At 44.6% G+C, this 20,384-nt stretch overlaps 1 non-coding gene across 1 annotated transcript; it reads right to left on the bottom strand.

Annotated features, from left to right (window-relative positions):
* Window positions 1-7,785: 7,785 nt before the first annotated feature.
* On the bottom strand, window positions 7,786-7,858 carry TRNAV-CAC (transfer RNA valine (anticodon CAC)). Its single transcript has one exon. It is a non-coding gene; the product is annotated as a tRNA-Val (tRNA).
* Between the last annotated feature and the right edge of the window lie 12,526 nt (window positions 7,859-20,384).

Raw genomic sequence — 20,384 nt, 5'->3', positions numbered from 1 at the left:
GGCAGACTCAGAGATGGAGCTTGGCATGCAGAACTTTATTAAGAGTTGTTCCTGGCACCAACACCTGTGGAAAGGAAAGGAAGAAAGCAGGAATGGGTAGAGGGAAGAGTTGGGCTGTAATGCAGTCTCAGTGGAGGCCTCAGCCAACCCTCTGGAGAGCTCTGAAGCTGCGACGGTCCATCACAGTTGTCCTGAGTTGACATGAGGGGGCTGAGCATTTATAGCTGCATTTACCAGTCCAAGAACATGAGCTACCCTGAGAAAGGGGCATGACCTTGGTGCAATGGCTCCCTTCAACTGCGAGTAAGCCACAGAGAGGACTCAGCCATGACCTGTCAGCCACCAACACCAGGGAAATGTATACCTCAGTTGCAAAGGGGCATCAGGACAGTGCACCACGGCATCTGCTACACAGCCCCCAGACCACAGCCAGGGGAGGGGGCATTCTCCCCTCCTCTCATCTCTGGACTCCAAACAAGGACCCTGAAAATAGTGAATCAAGGAACAGGAACCTCAACTTTCCCTGACTTGGACCAGGGTGTTCGCTTTTGCCTCTGAATTCCATGGCACCTTATTCAAACCTCAGGACCCTATATAGCACATCCTTGAATAATAGTAAGTGGTGTTAACATTAAGGAGCATTTGCCCAATAGATATGAACCAGTTGAGTATCTTAAATGGATGAACTCATTTAACAATTACAACAACTCTATGAGGTGAATATAATACTGTTATCTGTACTTTACTGGTGAAGAAACTAAGACACCAGAGAGGCTAAGTAGTTTGCCTAAGGTCACAGAGTTTGTGTGGGGTGGAGCCAGGATTCTAATTTGGAGAGTCTGATTCCAGCACTCAAGTGTTAACCAGCATGCCCCTGTGCCTAGTGGTTAGTGTTAGCATGGATGATGTATATCCATGGATGGATGGATGGATGGATGGACAGACAGAGAGAAGGACTGGCAAATGGATGCACAAATCAATGGATATATGAATGCATGAATGGATGAATGGATGGGTGGAGAGTTGAATGGACAGATGGATGAATGGACAGATGGATGGATAGATGGATGGATGGATGGATGGATGGATATCTAGTGTCCTGGCCTTCTTGGAATTTTCCATTCTAGTAGCTGCTTCCCCATTAGAGCAACTGGGTCCACATGAGCAGGGAGTGTGGTCCAGGCCTGAGCAAGGAAGACAGATCTAGACCTTCACCTCCTGTAGCTCTGACCTTTAACCAAGTGATGATGGGACTATGTAACAGAAAGAGACCTCAGAAGCAATGGCAGAATCTCAGGCTTGCCATCTCTGTGGCTGGGGAGAGCCTACCTGTCTGGGCTACAGAGGTCTCATCTGTAAAATGCAGTGACTGGAACTTCTCGGTCAGACACCCTACAATTCTTTGAAGTGAGAACTCAGGCTAAGGCCCTTAGTCCTCTTTCACCTGTGGAGACCAGCCAATTCTAATTTATTTCTTCCAGGCACCATCTCCTTCTTTTTTTTTTACCATCTCCTTCTTTACCGCCTGTTTTTTCAGGCTTTCCCCAGAATGCACTGCTTTTTAAAGCATTTTTCTTCTCCTCTTCTATCACCTCTTTTCTGTTCATCTTAATACTTCATGCTCCCCACCATGGAATGGCCATTGCTGAACATGCACTGGGGCTGCCCGATTTCCTCCCTGTCTGGGCATGTGGGTGCTTAACTGCTATTTCCTTTTTTTAATGACTGACAGGCAGCACCCAGCCCTGGAGGGGAGATGCACAGCTGGAGCTGTGGTTCTGAGAGACTCTGAATCTTGCTGGAACCAAAAAGCCCCACAGGAAGATTTTCTAAGGCAAAGAATTTTGGAACTCCTACAGTCTTAACTCCCTGGATTAGTGCCCTGTGACCAGACAATGGAGCATAGGGGAAAAAAGTTCAGCAATCTGGGCTTAGGCTCTTTCTCTGACTTTGGGCGATTCACATCTCTTTTCTGCCTCAGTTTTTTAAATCTGTAAAATGAGAGCTTGATCAGTCTATGAATTACACAAAGGGAAGCAGATTACCTGGTTCAAACCTCAGCCGAACCACTTACCAGTTACGTGACCTTGGGAATGACATTTACTTCTCTAAGCCTCAGTTTCCTCATCTGTAAAATGGGGATGGTAAGACCACCCACTTCATAGGGTTCTTGTAAGAAGTAAATGAGATAATGTGTGTACAGTGCAAAGCACAAAGTAAACACTTATTAATTGGTGGAGGCTGTTGCAATGTTAGAGAAGAGAAAGAAAGGAGCTAGCTGGCAGCAGACAGGCAGAGATATATATTTAAACTCCAGGTGTTCACACCCAATCTTACCAAGCTGAACCCTCCCCCACTCCAGAATGCCTGTGCCCTTCATACAGAGTGAAACAGACAGGACATTTCAGAGATTGTGGGTGGGGATGTAAGGAAAGGTAACACTTGAGAAATATTGGACAATGCTTTTTTAAAAAATATATTTATTTATTTATTTTGGCTGCGCCAGGTCTTAGTTGCAGCATGCGGGCTTCTTAGTTGCAGCATGCATGCGGGATCAAGTTCCCCGACTAGGGATGGAACCTGGGCCCCCTGCACTGGGATTGCGGAGTCTTACCCATTGGACCACCAGGGAAGTCCCTGGACAATGCTTTTAAAGTACCTGAAAAATGAGTATTGCCTTTAGCCCAATAACTCCGCTGCTGAGATACAAGGACGTTATTTGACATAGAAGAAAAAATGTAAGTATAAAGTGCTCATCTGAGTTGTTTATAATCACAAAAACTTGGAAACAACTTTGCCGTCTTTAAGAGGGGAATGTTTGAGTGAAGGATATTTTGTAACTATTAAAATTATAGGGAATTCCCTGGCGGTCCAGTGGTTAGGACTCCGCGCTTTCACTGCCGTGGGCTGGGGTTCAATCCCTGGTCAAGGAATTAAGATCCCGCAAGCTCCGTGGCTCGAGGAAGGGGAGCAAACAAAATTAAACAACTATATTTGCAAGTCGTTTATAACAACATAGAAAAGCATATAAAAATAAGCTAATGAATAAAGGGAAAATACAAATTTACATATATAGAAGGAATGGTGTTGAAAAAAACAAAATCAACTCCCCATAGAAAATGCTGCAGGGAAGCATTCAAAGTTTATACACTAAAATGTAAACAGTAGTTATTTCTGAATAGTAGGGTTTGAGTGGTATTTACTTCTTAACTTTTCTACAAATATATCCTTTGTGTATATTTTTCCACTAGTACATTTTTCAGAGTTAAAAAAAAAAACTTTAGAAAGAAAACTATAAGGAAATAAACCAAAATGTTAACAGTGGTTGTCTTTGGATGGTATAGGGGATTATATTTTCTTTAATCAACATTGAATTTCTTTAATGAACTTTGTGTTTACTTAATGAATATTGTACTTTCTTTAATGAAAATATATTAGAATTATATATAGCTAAACTACATTTTTGTTAACTAGTTTAAAATTATGAATATAACGTGTCACATTAAAAGAAAAATTCAATCAGTACACAAAAGTATCAGGTGAAAGTAAAAGTTCTTGGACCTCTCTTTATCCCTTAGTCTCTTTCCCCAAAAGTAACTGTTACTAGTTTCATGTGTGTTCTTCCAGAAGTTTTCTGTGCATATACACTTAGATATGATTATCCATTAAAATATATATATATATAGAGAGAGAGAGAGAGAGAAAGAGAGATTCACACAATATAAATGATTCTGAAACGTGCTTTGTTATTCAATGCAGTATAGATTTTTGGGTATCTTTGCATGTATGATATTCTACTGCAATAACTACAAAACATTCCACTGTAATGTGACATTATAATTTATTTAATTAATCCTGACTGATGACCATCAAGGTTGATGATGAACATCAAGAGTGTTGCTAGCTTTTGCTTTTATAAACACTGCTGCAATGAACATATTTGTTTATAATATTTAACTTTTTCCCACTCATGTGACTATATCTGTAGATAGAATTTTATTTTATTATTATTATTTTTTTTGCCACACTGTGTGGCCTGTGGGATCTTAGTTCCCCAACCAGGGATCAAACCCTCGTCCTTGACAGTGAAAGTGCGGAGTCCCAACCACTGGACCACCAGAGAATTCCCTGTAGAATAGAATTTTATTTTATTTATTTAAAAATAAATTTATTTATTTTTGGCTGTGTTGGGTCTTCGTTGCTGTGTGCCGACTTTCTCTAGTTGCGGGGAGCGGGGTCTACTCTTCGTTGTGGTGTGCGGGCTTCAGTAGTTGTGGCTCGCAGGCTGTAGAGTGCAGGCTCAGTAGTTGTGGTGCACGGGCTTAGTTGCTCCATGGCATGTGGGATCTTCCCGGACCTGGGCTCGAACCCGTATCCCTGCATTGGTAGGTGGATTCTTAACCACTGCGCCACCAGGGAAGTCCCAGAATAGAATTTTAGATATGGAATTGCTGAGGCCCAATGGTTTGTGTATTTGAAATTTCAAGATATAAGGTATTTAAAAAAAAAAGATAGAAGGGCTTCCCTGGTGGTGCAGTGGTTGGGAATCTGCCCGCCAATGCAGGGGACACGGGTTCAAGCCCTGGTCTGGGAAGATCCCACATGCCGCGGAGCAGCTAAGCCCGTGAGCCACAACTACTGAGCCTGCGTGTCTGGAGCCTGTGCTCCGCAACGGGAGAGGCCGCGACAGTGAGAGGCCCGCGCACCACGACGAAGAGTGGCCCCCACTCGTTGCAACTGGAGAAAGCCCTCGCACAAAAACGAAGACCCACCACAGCCAAAAATAAATAAATCAATTTAAAAAAAAAAGATAGAAGATATTGCCATCCAGCAACATAAATACATTATATACATTTATAATATTTAAATATATTTAAATATTATATAAATATATAATGTATTTATATAATGTATAATATATAATGGATTTATAAAATATAAAATATACATTATATAAATATATGTATGTTTATATACATATATATTTATACAAATTTAAATATATATACTATATGTATATAAAACACATGAAGAGAAAAGACAAATGGAAGAAAACCTCAATATGTTAAGTAGTGCCAAAAGTGTTTGTGCAGTATAAGTATGCAAAATAAACAAAAACAAAACCGAAAAACTTTGTGCAGAAATAAATCATCAAAGGCTATATACCTAAATATTAAAAGTGATTTTCTTTGTGTGGGATCATGGGTAGTTTTATTTCAGTGTTTTACACAGAATATAAATTTCTTTTCTAATCAGAAAACAGTATCACAGATATTATGAAAAGTACCTCTTTTTTAATTACAAAAGGCAATACATAGTCATTGAACTAAGTCAAAAATAAAGAAATGTGTTAGAAATAATGTTAATAATGTCCTTCTCCTCACGTCCGAATTCACTCCCTGAGGTTAACAATGTTGAAGGCCTGGTGAGAATACTTCCATACTCCTTTTCTAGAGCAGGTTATTTTTACACCGGAAAAGAAAGAATGAATAAAAGACCTTAAAAAAAATTCTTTTTTTCAAATTAGGACTTCCACTGCCCTTTTGCAGACCATCCCCTCCCTACCACCCACTCTGCCAAACTGTGCGCCCTCTTTCCACGTCCAAACTTGCCTTCGAAGAAACCCACTTGGGGTCCAGCTCCCCAGGGGCACCTGCGCCTCTGCCTTGGTGCAGCCCCACGCCCGCCGGGCCCGGGCCTGGGAGAGTCAGGCTCCCCGCCCTGGGCGGCGAGGGGCTGGGCCCAGCGGGCCCAGGGCTGCCGGCGAGGCCTCCCTCCCACGTGGGTGGAGCCTGTGCCCAGCCTCCCTCCCACCCGCTTTCTCTAGGAGTAATTAAGAGTGAAATCCTCCTCCTGGTGACCCCGGTGCTCCTGGCCCGGGCTGATTTACACATGAAAGGTCTACGGAGGGCCTGGGCTTTCTCCTTTTCACGTTCACAATGAGGCGCGGCCTATAAATAAAACCTCTCTGAGAAACGAGAGGCTTCAAAAATGTCTTTGTGTGTGTGTGTGTGTGTGTGTGTGTGTGTGTGTGAGAGAGAGAGAGAGAGAGAGAGGGAGACACGGAGAGAGAGAGAGGGAGAGAGGGAGACACGGAGAGAGAGAGAGAGAGACCACAGAAACAGGAGAATGAAAAAGGGACATCCACTTAAGAGTTGGTATTTTTTATTGAGTGCTTACTCTGTGCTTGGCCTCCTCACATCGCTCTTGTAAGACAGACATGATGGTGCCTATTTTATAGATAAGAAACTGAGGTTCAGGGAGGGGAAGACCTGCCCCAGGTCCCACAGTGAGTAAGGGGGAAAGCTTGGGCTCGGGAAGTGGGTTGAGCATGAGATACAAATGGTGTCCTAGGCCTCCATTATGATGGTTACAGGACTGTATGGATTTGTCAAAACTCATGGGACTATACACTAAAAAGAGAGAATTTTACTCTATGTAAAGCATACTGTAATAACCCTGACTTCAAAAAGGTAAAAGAAAAAAAAAACATACACCCACAAAAAAACCAAAGGTGCCCATGGGTCAAGGGTGAGGTCCCCTGGCTGCTTGGGGATTTTCTGTACCCTTCCATCTAGCAGGACTGTTTCCTTATACCTCTGTATCCTCATACTTCTGTATCCTCAGGCTCAGGGCCTGATATTGGAGAAATGTAGATACTAGGGAAATGTTTGCTTGCTTCAATGAATGAATGAACTAAATAATTCTCTCTGGATCCATTTCTCCATCTACAAAATGAGAAATTGATGAAACACTAAGGTGAGCTCCTGCTAATCAGCTCAGAGGTCACCTCCTCAGGGAAGCCTTCCTAGATCCCCTCCCACTCTCAGGCTGGATCTGGTGCCTCTTCTGGGCTCTCACAGAGCCAGGTTATACTCCCATCTCTGCACTGATCACACTGTATGTTATTTCTTGGTTCTGTGTGTCCTTCACGTGAATATTCAGGTTCTCTGCGGTAGGGCCTGTGTCTGTTTTGTACTCCCAGTGTGTGGCACATAGCAGGTGGAATGTCTGATGAATTAATGAATTAATGTATTTATTAGTTCTGGTCTGAGGTCCAAAATTGAATCATGCTGGTGTTGGCTGGAGCTGGGCAAGGGTCTAAAGCAGCAGAAACGGTCCAGGGCACAGAACCAGGAAATCCCTGTGCAGCAGAGTTGAGTTGAAAGGCCTTACTTCTAGAGCACCAAGAAAACAATCTTGCTGTGGCCTCTGCAGGAAATCCAAGACTCCTCCTGCACCAGGCAGGGGGGCCTGGGAAGAGAACAGTCAGACTCTGGAGAGTAGATGGTTTGGAGCGGGGCTCCCCTGGCACTGGGAGCTGGCAACCTGCCTGCGTCTGTCTGGGGCAGGGTTTGGGGTGGGACATGTGAGGCACATGAATGTTGTCAAGTCCCAGCTCTCCTTCTTCTTAGCTGTCGTTCCGCCTCACCAAGTCTCAGTCTCCACGTCTGTGAAATGGGCAGGGAATAGAATCATACCTACCTCAACGCGTTTATTAGGAGGGCAAAGGGATATAATGAGGTCAAAATGCCTGCTCTTTTGTACTGCTGAGAAAGATTTTCAACCCCCTAACATGTTTTCCCTTTTCTCCCAGACGTATTTCACCCTAATTAGAGAGGCCTCTTGTGAGTTCCTAATAATATTAACTCTTCCTAAGGTTTATTGGGTGTCTGCTGTGCATCAGGCACTGTTCTTAGTTGCTGCACATGGGATCTTCATTGCTGTGTGCGGGATCTTCATTGCAGCGTGGGGATTTTTTTAGTTGCGTCATGTGGGATCTAGTTCCCTGACCAGGGATCGAGCCTGGGCCCCCTGCATTGTGAGCACAGAGTCTTAACCACTGGACCACCAGGGAAGTCCCAAATCTGTTTCACTTAATTCTTACATCTCTGGGCAGCGGGTGTTACCCCCTTTTTACAGGTTGGGAAACCGAGGCTCGGAGAAGGGAAGTAAAGGCTTCAAGTAAAACTACCAGCAAGGCATTCAACTGGGGCAAGAATTTAGACTTACTCGATGAAGTAACTACCCACCAGGATATCGTGGGTAGCAAAGGAATCAGAATAAAAGCACGAAACCTTTACAAAGTGAGGAGGAGATGCCTTGCGGTGGGAGGTAAGGAGTAGAGACTAGGATGTGACTGGTTCATCTCTGGATCCTGGCACACAGTGGGCCCTCAAGAAATCTTTGGTGCTTGGTTGAAGAAATGAGGAGTAATGAATGAATGAATGAAGTGAGAGACTTGGAGCAAGGCCCCTGCTCTCTCTGGACTCAGTTTCCCATCTTTAAGTGGTTAAAGGCTAAGGTTCTCCTACTCAGAAAAATGGGCAAACGTAGACAATTTTGTACTCCATTTCCAGATGTTCACAGAACACCCTCCTGAACCCCCGCAACAGATTCCCTAGGAGAGGGTGATCCATGGAACACTGAGTAGGGAACCCCTGAATTTGAGGATCTGAGGTCCCTCTAGCTGTGATGCTAATAGCTGTAATGATAACAACAAGAGCAATAATAATAGGATTCAGAAGTTTTCGGACACTGACTCTGGGCCAGGCACTGTTACTTCATTTAATCTCTTCACAGCCCTGTGAATAATAATGATGCAGGCATTGTCATTATCATCTCTACTTTGTAGGTGAAGAAATTGAGGCTTAGAAGGACTCATTAACTTGCTCAGGTAGCATGGCCAAGCAGTAGGGGTCCTGGTTTCCAATTCAGCACTGTGGACACCAGAGTTTCAACTCTCCCACCTCCAATCCAGGGGAGTATAAACATATAAGCCCCATGGGGCTCTTTCAAGGCCAAAATCAAGTTGCTGTATTTGGAGAACATATCAATATAATGCTGGCAACCATTCATTCCTTCAAGCATTCATTTAACAATCATTCATGTGCCAGACACAGACTGGCTAACGGAGCCTCACAATGATCATGGTCCCTCCCCTCAAGCAGCCCCATTTATTGCATCCTTCCTCTGACACCCCCAGCACCAGATTCAGGGTGTGAGCAGCTCCATGGCAGATTCTCAGGCCCAGCTCCAGTCCCTGGAATAAGACTCTCTGAGGTTAGAGCTGGGAATCTGCATCTGACAAGTTTCCCGGGTTGATTCATAGACACTGAGATGTGGGAACTCCTGGATGGAGGGTGAGGTGACCTGGACAAGCAAGCAATTGTTTTTTAAATTTATTTATTTATTGGCTGCATTGGGTTTTCATTGCTGTGCACGGGCTTTCTCTAGCTGTGGTAAGCAGGGGCTACTCTTCATTGTGGTGTGCGGGCTTCTCATTGCTGTGGCTTCTCTTGTTGCAGAGCACGGGCTCTAGGCGCGCAGGCTTCAGTAGTTGTGGCAGGTGGGCTTCAGTAGTTGTGGCTCGTGGGCTCTAGAGTGCAGGCTCAGTAGTTGTGGTGCGCGGGTTTAGTTAGGATCTTCCTGGACCAAGGCTCGAACCCGTGTCCCCTGCATTGGCAGGCGGATTCTTAACCACTGCGCCACCAGGGAAGTCCCAAGCAATTGTTACACAGAGAAAAGTTTTCTCTATGGATTATGGAGGTTGCCGGGGAAGGCTTCTTGGAAGAGGGGACCTTTAAGATGAGACCTGAAGGGTGAGTAGGAGTGAATAGACCAAGGGGAAGGGGAAAGAGACACAGCAAGGAAGAAGCCAGTCTCTGTCTTTAGGGAATTCAGAGGGGGGAAGAGGGGAGTGAGGGGAGAGGGGATGGAAAGTGACAGCAGCTTAGCAGAAGGATGTGCCCAGGGGGCTCTGGGAATGTGGAAAAGGTGCCTGACTCAACCTGGGGAATCAGGGGTGACTCTGCAGAGGAGGTGACTGTTTTCCAACACCCAGGTATAAACATCTGCTTCATCACATCTTGAGTGAAGAGAATGGGCGTGGAAGAGATCCAGGGCTGGTCAGAGGTGTCATCTCCCAGGACGTTAGAGGCCTCTTATCAGCCTAGTAACAGTGGGCGGAAGCCACATCATCCTCTAATCTGGATGCTGTTTTCACCTCCATTGTCAATGCTAAGCCTTTGCTTGTTTGAACTAAGTCCTTCCATCTAGAGTCCTTAGTGCACAGTAGTAAATGGTGGAGGAGAATTCCTTTGAAATGGGACCCGGAGAACACCTGCTTAGATCCACCCAATTACAGAAGAAGCGCAGGATCTCTTCCCTCTTGGAATGACCCTCCTGGACATCATTGATGACTCATATTAGGTGGATAGTAGGACTCTGGCCCTCGCCAGCCTGGATTCAAATCCTCTCCCAGGACTTCCCTGATGGTGCAGTGGTTAAGAATCTGCCTGCCAATGCAGGGAACACGGGTTCGAGCCCTGGTCCGGGAAGATCCCACATGCCGCGGAGCAACTAAGCCCGTGGGCCACAACTACTGAGTCTGTGCTCTACAGCCTGCGAGCCACACCTACTGAAGCCCGAGTGCCTAAAGCCCGTGCTCCACAACAAGAGAAGCCACCGCAATGAGAAGCCCGCGCACCGCAACGAAGAGTAGCCCCCGCTTGCCACAACTAGAGAAAGCCCGTGCACAGCAGCGAAGACTCAACACAGCCAAAAATAAATAAATAAATAAATTTATTTTAAAAAAATCTCCTCCCAGCCATTTTCTAATGACCTGTCCTCGTACTATGTTACTTGACCTTTTGATGCCTCAATTTTCTCCTCTGGCAAAGGAGGCTACTAACAGTACTTACTATCTCCAAAGTGTTATTTTGAGAATGGAATGAATTTTCCTATGAAATGCTTAGAAGAGTGCCTGGCACACAGCAGGACCTCAGAAAATGTTGCGTAGGGACTTCCCTGGTGGTGCAGTGGTTAAGAATCCACCTGCCAGTGCAGGCCACACAGGTTCGAGCCCTGGTCCGGGAAGATCCCACATGCCGTGGAGCAACTAAGCCCGCGAGCCACAACTACTGAGCCTGCCCTCTAGTGCCTGTGAGCCACAACTCTGAGCCTGCATGCCACAACTACTAGCGCCCGTGCTCCACAACAAGAGAAGCCACCACAAGGAGAGGCCCTTGCACCACAATAAAGAGTAGCCCCCGCTCCTGCAACTAGAGAAAGCCTGTGCGCAGCAAGGAAGACCCAAAGCAGCCAAAAATAAATAAATAAAATAAATTTTTTTTAAAAAGTTGGTAATTAATAAGAAACAAAAGCACAGATTATGATTTGTGCTATAAAAAAAATGACAGTGGCTATAAAGAAAGAGGAGCTCTTTTAGAGAGAGTGACCAGGGAAGACCTCTCCAAGAGGGCTGATATTTAAGGGGAGGCATATCGCATGACAAGTTGGGAGAAGAGGGTTCCAGGTAAGGGGCACAGCGTTTGCAAAGGCCCTGAGGTGGGAATGAGGTTGGCTTGTTCAAGGAAAAAGAAAGCTGATACAGCTGGAGTGTGATCCTATTCTTTTTGTTGTCATCTTCCAGCTGAAGAAAGGAGGCTCAGAGAAAGCAAATGACTTGCCCAAGGGCACACAGGAAGTGCTGGCGGCAAGATTTGAACCTGGGTTCAGTTTGACCCAGGAATTTTATTTTTTCCAGCAGTGTTCAAGTTCATTCAATGTTTACAAACTTGAAAGGAGACCTAGAGTCTGATGTAAACCTGGAGTCTGATGTAAGCCTGAGAATGGGGCTCCATCCCTGGTGAGGTTTAAATAGACCTCCTCTCCATCAGAGTCATTGGTGCCAATGACTGCCAACTTCACAGAAAATGTGTAATGTTGGGGTCAATGCTGTGTGCATAACTACGGGGTGGGGTGTAGGCTACAAAATAATAAAAGAAACAAAATAAGAAACAAAAAAAGAAACAAAATAAGAAAAGAAGCGGTATCCTCACAGGCAGGCAGGTGAGCCTTGTCTTCCTCCCCTGCAAAGTCTACAAATGGAAACAAGGTTATAGGTGTCATTTAAATCAGCAATGGTTCTAAAGGATGGGCCGATGGGGAACTCTTACCTTCTAATTTATTTCTGTCTGAAGTTTTTACAGTTGGCATTTTGTCAACAGAAGAGGAACAACAACATCAAAATAATAATAAAAATCTTCAGTGAATTCCCTGGTGGTCCAGTTATTAGGACTCTGTGTTTCCACTGCAGGTGGCATGGGTTCGATCCCTGATCAGGGAACTAAGATCTCACATGCCACGCGGCCAAAAAATTAATACTAATGCAATTATACTCCAATAAAGATGTTTAAAAAATTAATAATAATAGTAAAAATAATAAAAATCTGGAACGTGAAAAAAATTTTAGAACAATTAGTATTTATTACTGTGCAGCTTGGCATGGGAAATGCAGACAGTGGGTGACTGTCTGGGTGCAGTTTAGGATGTAGCTGTGGGGCACACGAAATTGTTAGATAAACACAGAAGACATGGACTTCCCTGGTGGTCCAGTGGTTGCGACTCCGCGCTTCCAATGCAGGGGGCGCGGGTTTGATCTCTGGTCAAGGAACTCAAATCCCATATGCTGAGCCACGCGGCCAAAAATAACCCCAAAAAAACACAGAAGACATGATGTTACATTGTATGGTAGAGACCGAAAGTTGTGTCAAAAATTTAAAAAGCAGAATCATTTCATTAAAAAAAAAATTAAGCACCTGGTTTGTGTCAGGCACTGGGTTTGGTGTTGGGATACAGGAGTAAGCAAGGTTGACAAGGTCCCTGCTCTCATGAAGCTCCCCAGCTACTTAGAATTTAGTGAGATGAGGAGTGGGAAGAGCATTCCTAGCAGAGGGAACAGCATGAGCAAAGGCCCTGAGGTTGGAAGGGACTTGGCATATTTCAGAAACAAAAAGAAGATTAGCTCAGAGGATGACTGAGGTGTCCTTAGTGAAAATGGTAGCAATAAGCAGTGACTGTATATCCTTCAGGACCTTGAAGGTCAGAGTGAGGTGCTGGGTTTTAACCTCAGGGAACAGGAAGCCATTGAAGGGTTGCAGAGAGGAGAGGTCTAGTCAGACTTGCCCTTTAGAAGAATCACCATAGCTGCCCTATGGAGAAAAGATTGAAGGCGGTGAAGCTATAAGGAGATGGACCAACACTCAGGCTAATGCAATAGTCCAGAGGAGAGAGAAGAGTGGCCATGACGAAACAGGAATGGAGAACATTAGACAGACATTTCCAAAGTAAAATCCACTTGGTGATTGACTGTCTGTGAAAATGAAAGAGAAGACAATGAGAAAGATCGACTCTTAGTTTGTTAGCTTGGGGACTGTGTGGATGGTGGCGTCATTATAAGGCCACCTACCCAATGAAAAGGGACACCTAAAATTAATGAACCAGTAGGAGAGTCAGCCATGGAGACAACCACCATCACACATGGTACAGTGAAATGTGCTAAAAGAGAGGGGCTAACAGGGCCTCTGGGGGCAGAGAGGGAGCGGGGATAGGTTCTGGCTGGGGAGCCTCAAAGGGAAAGAGATCACAATAAATGAAGCAGTTGGAAGGAGGCTGGAGGCAAGGAGGCTGGGAAGGTGGCAACATGATGCGGAGCTTGGAGAAGACATATGTGGCTGATGCACAAAGTGGGTGGAGGTGCCCCTGGGAGGCCCTGCATGCCAATCCAAGGAGTCAGTGAAGAGAAATTACACCGTGTTCCAGAAGAGGACTTGGTCCTTCTTATAGTTTAGAAAGTCACTGATCAGTGTGTGAGAGGCAGTAAAACAGGTGTTCATCTACGTACCGAATATCTCTAGAAGGATCATCAGAAATCTCTAGTATAGTAACTTTCTTTGGAGTAAAACTGGGTGGTTGGAGAACAGGGATGGGGAGGCTTTTCATTCTTTATTATTATTTTATAATTTGTACCATATAGATGTATGTATTCGATACTTTAATACTCAAAATAATTATGAAGGAAAAACATGTACTGGTAAAAAGCATACTTTGGGGTCAGACAGGCATGCATTTGAATCCTGGCTCTGTCAAACTTGTCTCCAAATTGGTCAATATTTGCATCTCTGAGGCTTAGTTTTCTCATCTGTAAAATGGGGATAATAGTAGTTCTTACTTCAAAGTGTTGTTGGAAGGATTAAATGAAATAATATATGTCAAGTGCCAGTACCACAGGAAGGCTAGGCTAAACAAATGCTGTTAGTATTAACAATTAATAATGGTAACTTAGATGGGTACACACCCCCTCCAAGGATGTCTCAGCTTGACACACGGTGGGGGAGGGGCGGGGGGAGTTGGGGAGGAGGCAGAGTCAAGGGAAGGGATTTGGAATCAGACTCAGCTGAGGTCTGCCTCTCTGAGCTACCTCTCTAAGCCACAATGACCTTCGTCTGCAAAATGGGACGCTAGCACACCTCCCTTCTAAGATCAAAGAGCTACTGGATAGGGGCAATTAGTCAACTGCCAAGAGCAGCACCCTGTGAGTTATGAGTTGTGAAGATGAAGATTTTCAGGATGGCCTCTCTGTCCTCCTCTGTCTCCCAGGCCCCAGGAACCTTTCAGTCTTTCCTCTCTGCCCCCAGTGTGGGGTGGGGTGAGGTGGGGTGAGGGGACATTCTCTAGAAAGTGAAGTTTTCTTGTTCCAATCCGGGGAAGATTCAGGAGACGTCTCAGAGGCAAGGCCTTAAGAAGGAGTCCCTGAGCCCGAGATCCCTCTACCTCTCTCTCACGTTCCACCTCTCTCGCTCCTTCAAGACAGCCACGTTGAAGGTCGCTGGCGCGACTCATCTGTGGCCAGACTCGTGGGCGGCGCCCACACATGCGGAGCCTGCCACCCACAGGGAGAGTGCGGTACTGCAGGTGAGGGTACCAGAGAAGCCCCCATTCATCCAGTCACCCTTCCGTCAATTACTCAGGGCCTTTCCTGCGCCAGGCAGAAGGGGTCCCTGCCCTCATGGGGCTTACAGTCTAATGGGAAGAATACCAACAACACAAGTTCTGGTATCAACTTCACAGTCTGCTTTTTGGTGAGAACCTTTGTTTTTATAGCACAAGTAATAAATATTCATTGTAGAAATTTTTAAAAGAAAATTAAAACCCAGACATACTTCTCTTAACACGTAAGTATAACCCTTACAGCATTTTTCCATGCACTTTACCAAAATGGAAATATACATTTCATCATATTTCGTAGCCTGCTTTGTTGTGTTTAACAGCTTTATTGACATATATTTCACAGACCATACACTGGTACTGTTTTCAGCTTAATGTAACAGCAGATGATTAATAATAATACAATACAAATTGCTTCTATTTGTTGAGCAAGATGCTAAGTGTTTTTACACATATCATCACATTCAGTCCTCCCAACAATCTTATTAGGTGGGTATGTACTATGATTTTCCCCATTCTGCAGATGAAGAAACTGAGGCACAGAAAGGTGAAGTGATTTGTCCAGCAAAAGTAGCAGAGCCAGGATTTTAATCCAGCTTTGAGGGACTTCCCTGGTTGTGCAGTGATTAAGACTCTGTGCTCTCAATGCAGGGGGCCCCGGTTTGATCCCTGTCAGGGAACTAGATCCTACATGCATGACTCAACTGAGTTCAAATGCCACAACTAAGGAGCCCATCTGCTGCAACTAAAGACCTAGTGCAACCAAATAAATAAATAAATAAATATTTTTTAAAAATCCAGCTTTGACTGAGAAACTGAGTTCTTAACCATTTTGTTATGACTGCTCTGTGCCAGGCTGTATGGGAATTCAGAGGAATCTTAGAAAAGGGTGAGGGAGCTCTCCTGGAGCTCAGAGTGGAAATGAGGAGAAGGAATAGTTTTCAAACACAATGTAGTGAACTTAAACATTATTGGGGTCCCAGAGGCCAGGGGCACGGTGTAACCAAGAAAGGCTGCCTGTAGGAGGTGAGAACTGAGCAGGGTGCGTGCAGACAGAGATGCACAACAGGGTGGGAAGGGCATTTCCAGACAGGAGAGGCCAGCCTGTACAAAGTCTCAGGTGCAAAGCTGATCACCTCTCTCCTAGCTTAAAAGCAAGTCTTCTTAGTACCCTTTGGATGAAATCCTAACTCATCATAGCCTGTAGGACTGTAGGGCTCTAAGTTTTTTTTTTATTTTTATTTTTTAACATCTTTATTGGAGTATAATTGCTTTACAATGGTGTGTTAGTCTCTGCTGTGTAACAAAGTGAATCAGCTATACACATACATATATCCCCATATCTCTTCCCTCTTACGTCTTCCTCCCACCCTCCCTTTCCCACCCCTCTAGGTGGTCACAAAGCACTGAGCTGATCTCCCTGTGCTACGCGGCTGCTTCCCACTAGCTATCTATTTTACATCTGGTAGTATATATAAGTCCATGCCACTCTCTCACTTTGTCCCAGCTTACCCTTTCCCCTCCCCATGTCCTCAAGTCCATTCTCTATGTCTGCAGGACTCTAAGTTCTTGCTCCTTCTCTCCCTCCACACCTCCAACGTTAAGGCACCATTTGGAATTCTGGATACAGTACCCGTATCTTTTCTCTGTGGTGATGTCTGCCTGGAAAACTCTCCCATCTCCCTTCCAACCAAAACTTGTCCTTGACTCACTCATATTTATTTGGGGGGATGGTGGCATGACTTAGATGTCACGTCCTACAAGAAGCCTTCCCTGACTGCCCTTCCCTAGTCCAGGACAAATGCCCTTCTGCTCTGCTTCCATAGACCTTGTTCCCCCTCCCCTAATCATGGCAATAATAATAGTTAACAAAAAATTATTGAGCACTCACTTTGTGCCAGGCACCGTGCTAAAGTCACTTGAGTTTATTTTCTTTTTTGAATTTTATTCAATTTATCTTTTTATACAGCAGGTTCTTATTAGTTATCTATTTTATACACATCAGTGTATACATGTCAATCCCAATCTCCCAATTCATCCCCCCACTCCCACCACTTTCCCCCCTTGGTGTCCATATGTTTGTTCTCTACATCTGTGTCTCTATTTCTGCCCTGCAAACCGGTTCACCTGTACCATTTTTCTAGGTTCCATATATATGCATTAACATACGATATTTGTTTTTCTGACTTACTTCACTCTGTATGACAGTCTCTAGATCCAACCACGTCTCTACAAATGACCCAATTTCTTTCCTTTTTATGGCTGAGTAATATTCCATTGTATATATGTACCACATCTTCTTTATCCAGTCGTCTGTCGATGGGCATTTAGGTTGCTTCCATGACCTGGCTATTGTAAGGGGTGCTGCAATGAACATTGGGGTGCAAGTGTCTTTTTTTTGAATTTTATTTTATTTTTTTATATAGCAGGTTCTTATTAGTTATCCATTTTATACATATTAGTGTATATATGTCAATCCCAATCTCCCGCACGTGTCTTTTTTTTTTTTTTTTTTTTGCAGTACACGGGCCTCTCACTGTTGTGGCCTCTCCAGCATTTGTTGTTTGTAGATTTTCTGATGATGCCCATTCTAACTGGTGTGAGGTGATACCTCATTGTAGTTTTGATTTGCATTTCTCTAATAATTAGTGATGTTGAGCAGCTTTTCATGTGTCCCTTGGCCATCTGTATGTCCTCTTTGGAGAAATGTCTATTTAGGTCTTCTGCCCTTTTTTGATTGGGTTGTTTCTTTTTTAATATTGAGCTGCATGAGCTGTTTATATATTTTGGAGATTAATCCTTTGTCCGTTGATTCATTTGCAAATATTTCCTCCCATTCTGAGGGTTGTCTTTTTGTCTTGTTTGTAATTTCCTTTGCTTGGTCGCTTGAGTTATTGAAGCAGTATCACAGAGTGATTAAACGTGCAAACTTTGAGGCCAGACTTCTTGGATTTGAATCCCAGCTCAATCACTTAGAGGGTGTGAAACTTAGGCAAATGACTTCACCTCTCTTCGTGCCTCAGTTTCCTCATCTGTGAAACGGGGATAAGAATAGTAGCTGTCCCATAGGAGTGCTGTAATGACTACACTAATGCATGTGAAGGGCCCAGTACATGGTAAATGCTTAATAAATATTAGCTAATAACTATTATCCTGTTAAGTCCTTGTAATAACTCCAATTCACAAGCGAGACTCTAAGAGGTCACTTGACTTGCCCATGATTATGTAGCTAAGTAGCTGACCTGAGACTTGAACCTGATACCAAGGTTCATGCTGTACTGCCCCTCATTGTAGAACTCATCACACTGGTTGTAGTAACTGTTTACTTGTCAGTCTCTCCCTCTAGACTGGGTGTTCCATGAGGTCGCTGCTGTTGCCCCAGTCCAAGGACACAGTTGAGACCCTAATTACATGAATTGATGATGCTAAGCATCTCAGATGATGGAAGTGGTGGTCATAGCACCCCTCTAGCGTGCTTGGAAAACAGCTTCAGTGCCTTCTGCATAGTGCAGGCCACATACCCCTCTGCTCTGCTTCCATAGAACCTGTACCCCTCCCCTGATCATGGCAAAAATAATAACGAACGATAATTGAGTACTTAATTGAGACTTGGGATTAGTCTCTCGGCAGACAAATATTTATTGGTCCAGGAACTGGATGAACTCTTAGCTGGGAGAAACCACAGTAGAAGTAGCAGGCAGAATGCCCCAGATAAGCTTTCCCCTAAGCAAGCCCTGTCCTTGGCTAGGCAGCCTCCCCCAGTCTCCCTCCAATCCCCGCATCAGCAGCTGGCCCCAATATTGAGGTGCCTGCCTGCCAGCTCCCTGTTTCAAGGAAACAGAGCACCAGAGACCTTAGTGGCTTCAACATGAGTGTAAACATCACCAGCTGCCAGAGAAGATGACGTCAAATCCAGGCCTGGCTGGCCATGGCCTTGGGGAGACTCCCTGCACAGAGAAGCCAGATGCCCTGGGGTTCACTGTGAGAGGACGCACAAGCTGGGAACTGCCAGCTCAGCACCTTGAAAACACATTTGATGGTTCCAATCATTCTCAAGGGCCCCATGACTGGAAATATTTTTCTTTCCAAACCTACTGAAGTCAGAAATTATTAGCTCTTTTTTTTTTTTCTTGCTAATCTTGCTAATGCTTATTCAGAGCATCAGATTAGCATGAGCTTGACAGGGTGACCTCTCGGAGTTGGTGTCATTCTACCTAAAGCAAAGTCTGTATGGCTTTGAGGTTAAAAGAACTGGCTTGAGTCCCACACTGCCTGAGTCCACAACTTGCCTAAAGCTTTGTGATCTTGGGCAATTTCCTTCACAACTTTGAGTCTCAGTTTCCTTATCTGAAAAATGGGGAGAATAGTATCTAGCTCACAGGATCATGGTTGGGATTAATGTATATTCAGTGAGGTCCTATCATGTGCCAAGTGGTCACACCAGTGAACAAAATATAGTCCCTGCCCCCATGGTATGTGGTGAGGAAAGGCAGACAATAAACCAATAAATATTTAATACAGCAGATGGTGGCAAGTGCCACAAAGATAGATAAGGCACAGTAAGGAGGATAGAGTGTCAGGGCGGGGAGGAGCTATTTCACTTCAGGGTGGTCTGGGAAGGCCTTTCTGATAAGAGATGGCTTCTAAGCAGAGTCCTGAGTGAAATAAGGAAGCAATTCATGCGGCTACTGGGTGGGTGGGGGGGAACTCTTCTAGGCAGAGATATGAGCATGTGCAAAGGTCCTGAGGCAGGGGCATGCCTGGCATGTTCAAGGAAAGGCCAGAAGGCCAATGTAGCTGGAGTGAAGTGGGCAAGGGAGCAGGTAGACTACATGATGTCAGAGAGGTGGCTGGGGGCAAGGTGTGTAGGACCTGGCAGCCCACTGTCAGGACTTCGGCATTTACTCTGAGATGGGAACCACTGAGGATTTTGAGCAGAGGAAGAAGATGATCTGACAGGTTTTCCCCTGGCTGCCACGTAAGAATAGGCTGTAGAAGGGCCAGGTAGCAGGGAGACCAGTTAGGAAGCTGTTGCAATTGCCCAGGTGAGAGATAACACCTTTGATTAAATTGGTAGCAGTAGGTGGTAAGTAGCTGTCAGATTCTGGATAGAAAATGTGTGTGTGAGAGAGAGAGAGAAAGAGAGAGAGAGAGAGAGAGAGATATCAAAGGTGATTCCAAGGTGTTAAACTTGAGGAATGGAGTGCCCATTTACTGAGGTGGAGAAGACAATTTATGGAAAGTGTTTAGCATAGATGAGGGCATGAAATAAGTGCTTAGTAAATATCAACTATTTGTTGTATTGATGATTTTGGTTTCCTGGGCTGTCTAAACTCAGTCACCCAAAGCTTTGCAAATGCTGAGCATACCTGGCAATAACATCATAGGCATCATGCCTGAGAATGTACTGTGGGCCAAGCATACGACAGACAGAATCTTTACCTAGCACTACCACCCTGCAAGATGTATGAAAGTCCTATGAGAAAATAAACATTTGTTGAATTTTTAACATATCCCAGGCATTGGGCATTTTTCACTTAATCCTGTCTCTAACACTGAATTGTAAATTGCATGAGAGAGATCTTATAGCTCTT

The sequence above is a fragment of the Globicephala melas genome, chromosome 13 (genome assembly GCF_963455315.2).
Source record: "Globicephala melas chromosome 13, mGloMel1.2, whole genome shotgun sequence".
Taxonomy (NCBI): Eukaryota; Metazoa; Chordata; class Mammalia; order Artiodactyla; family Delphinidae; genus Globicephala; species Globicephala melas.
Note: the sequence above shows the minus strand (reverse complement) of the source record. Positions and strands in the feature narration are given on the sequence as shown.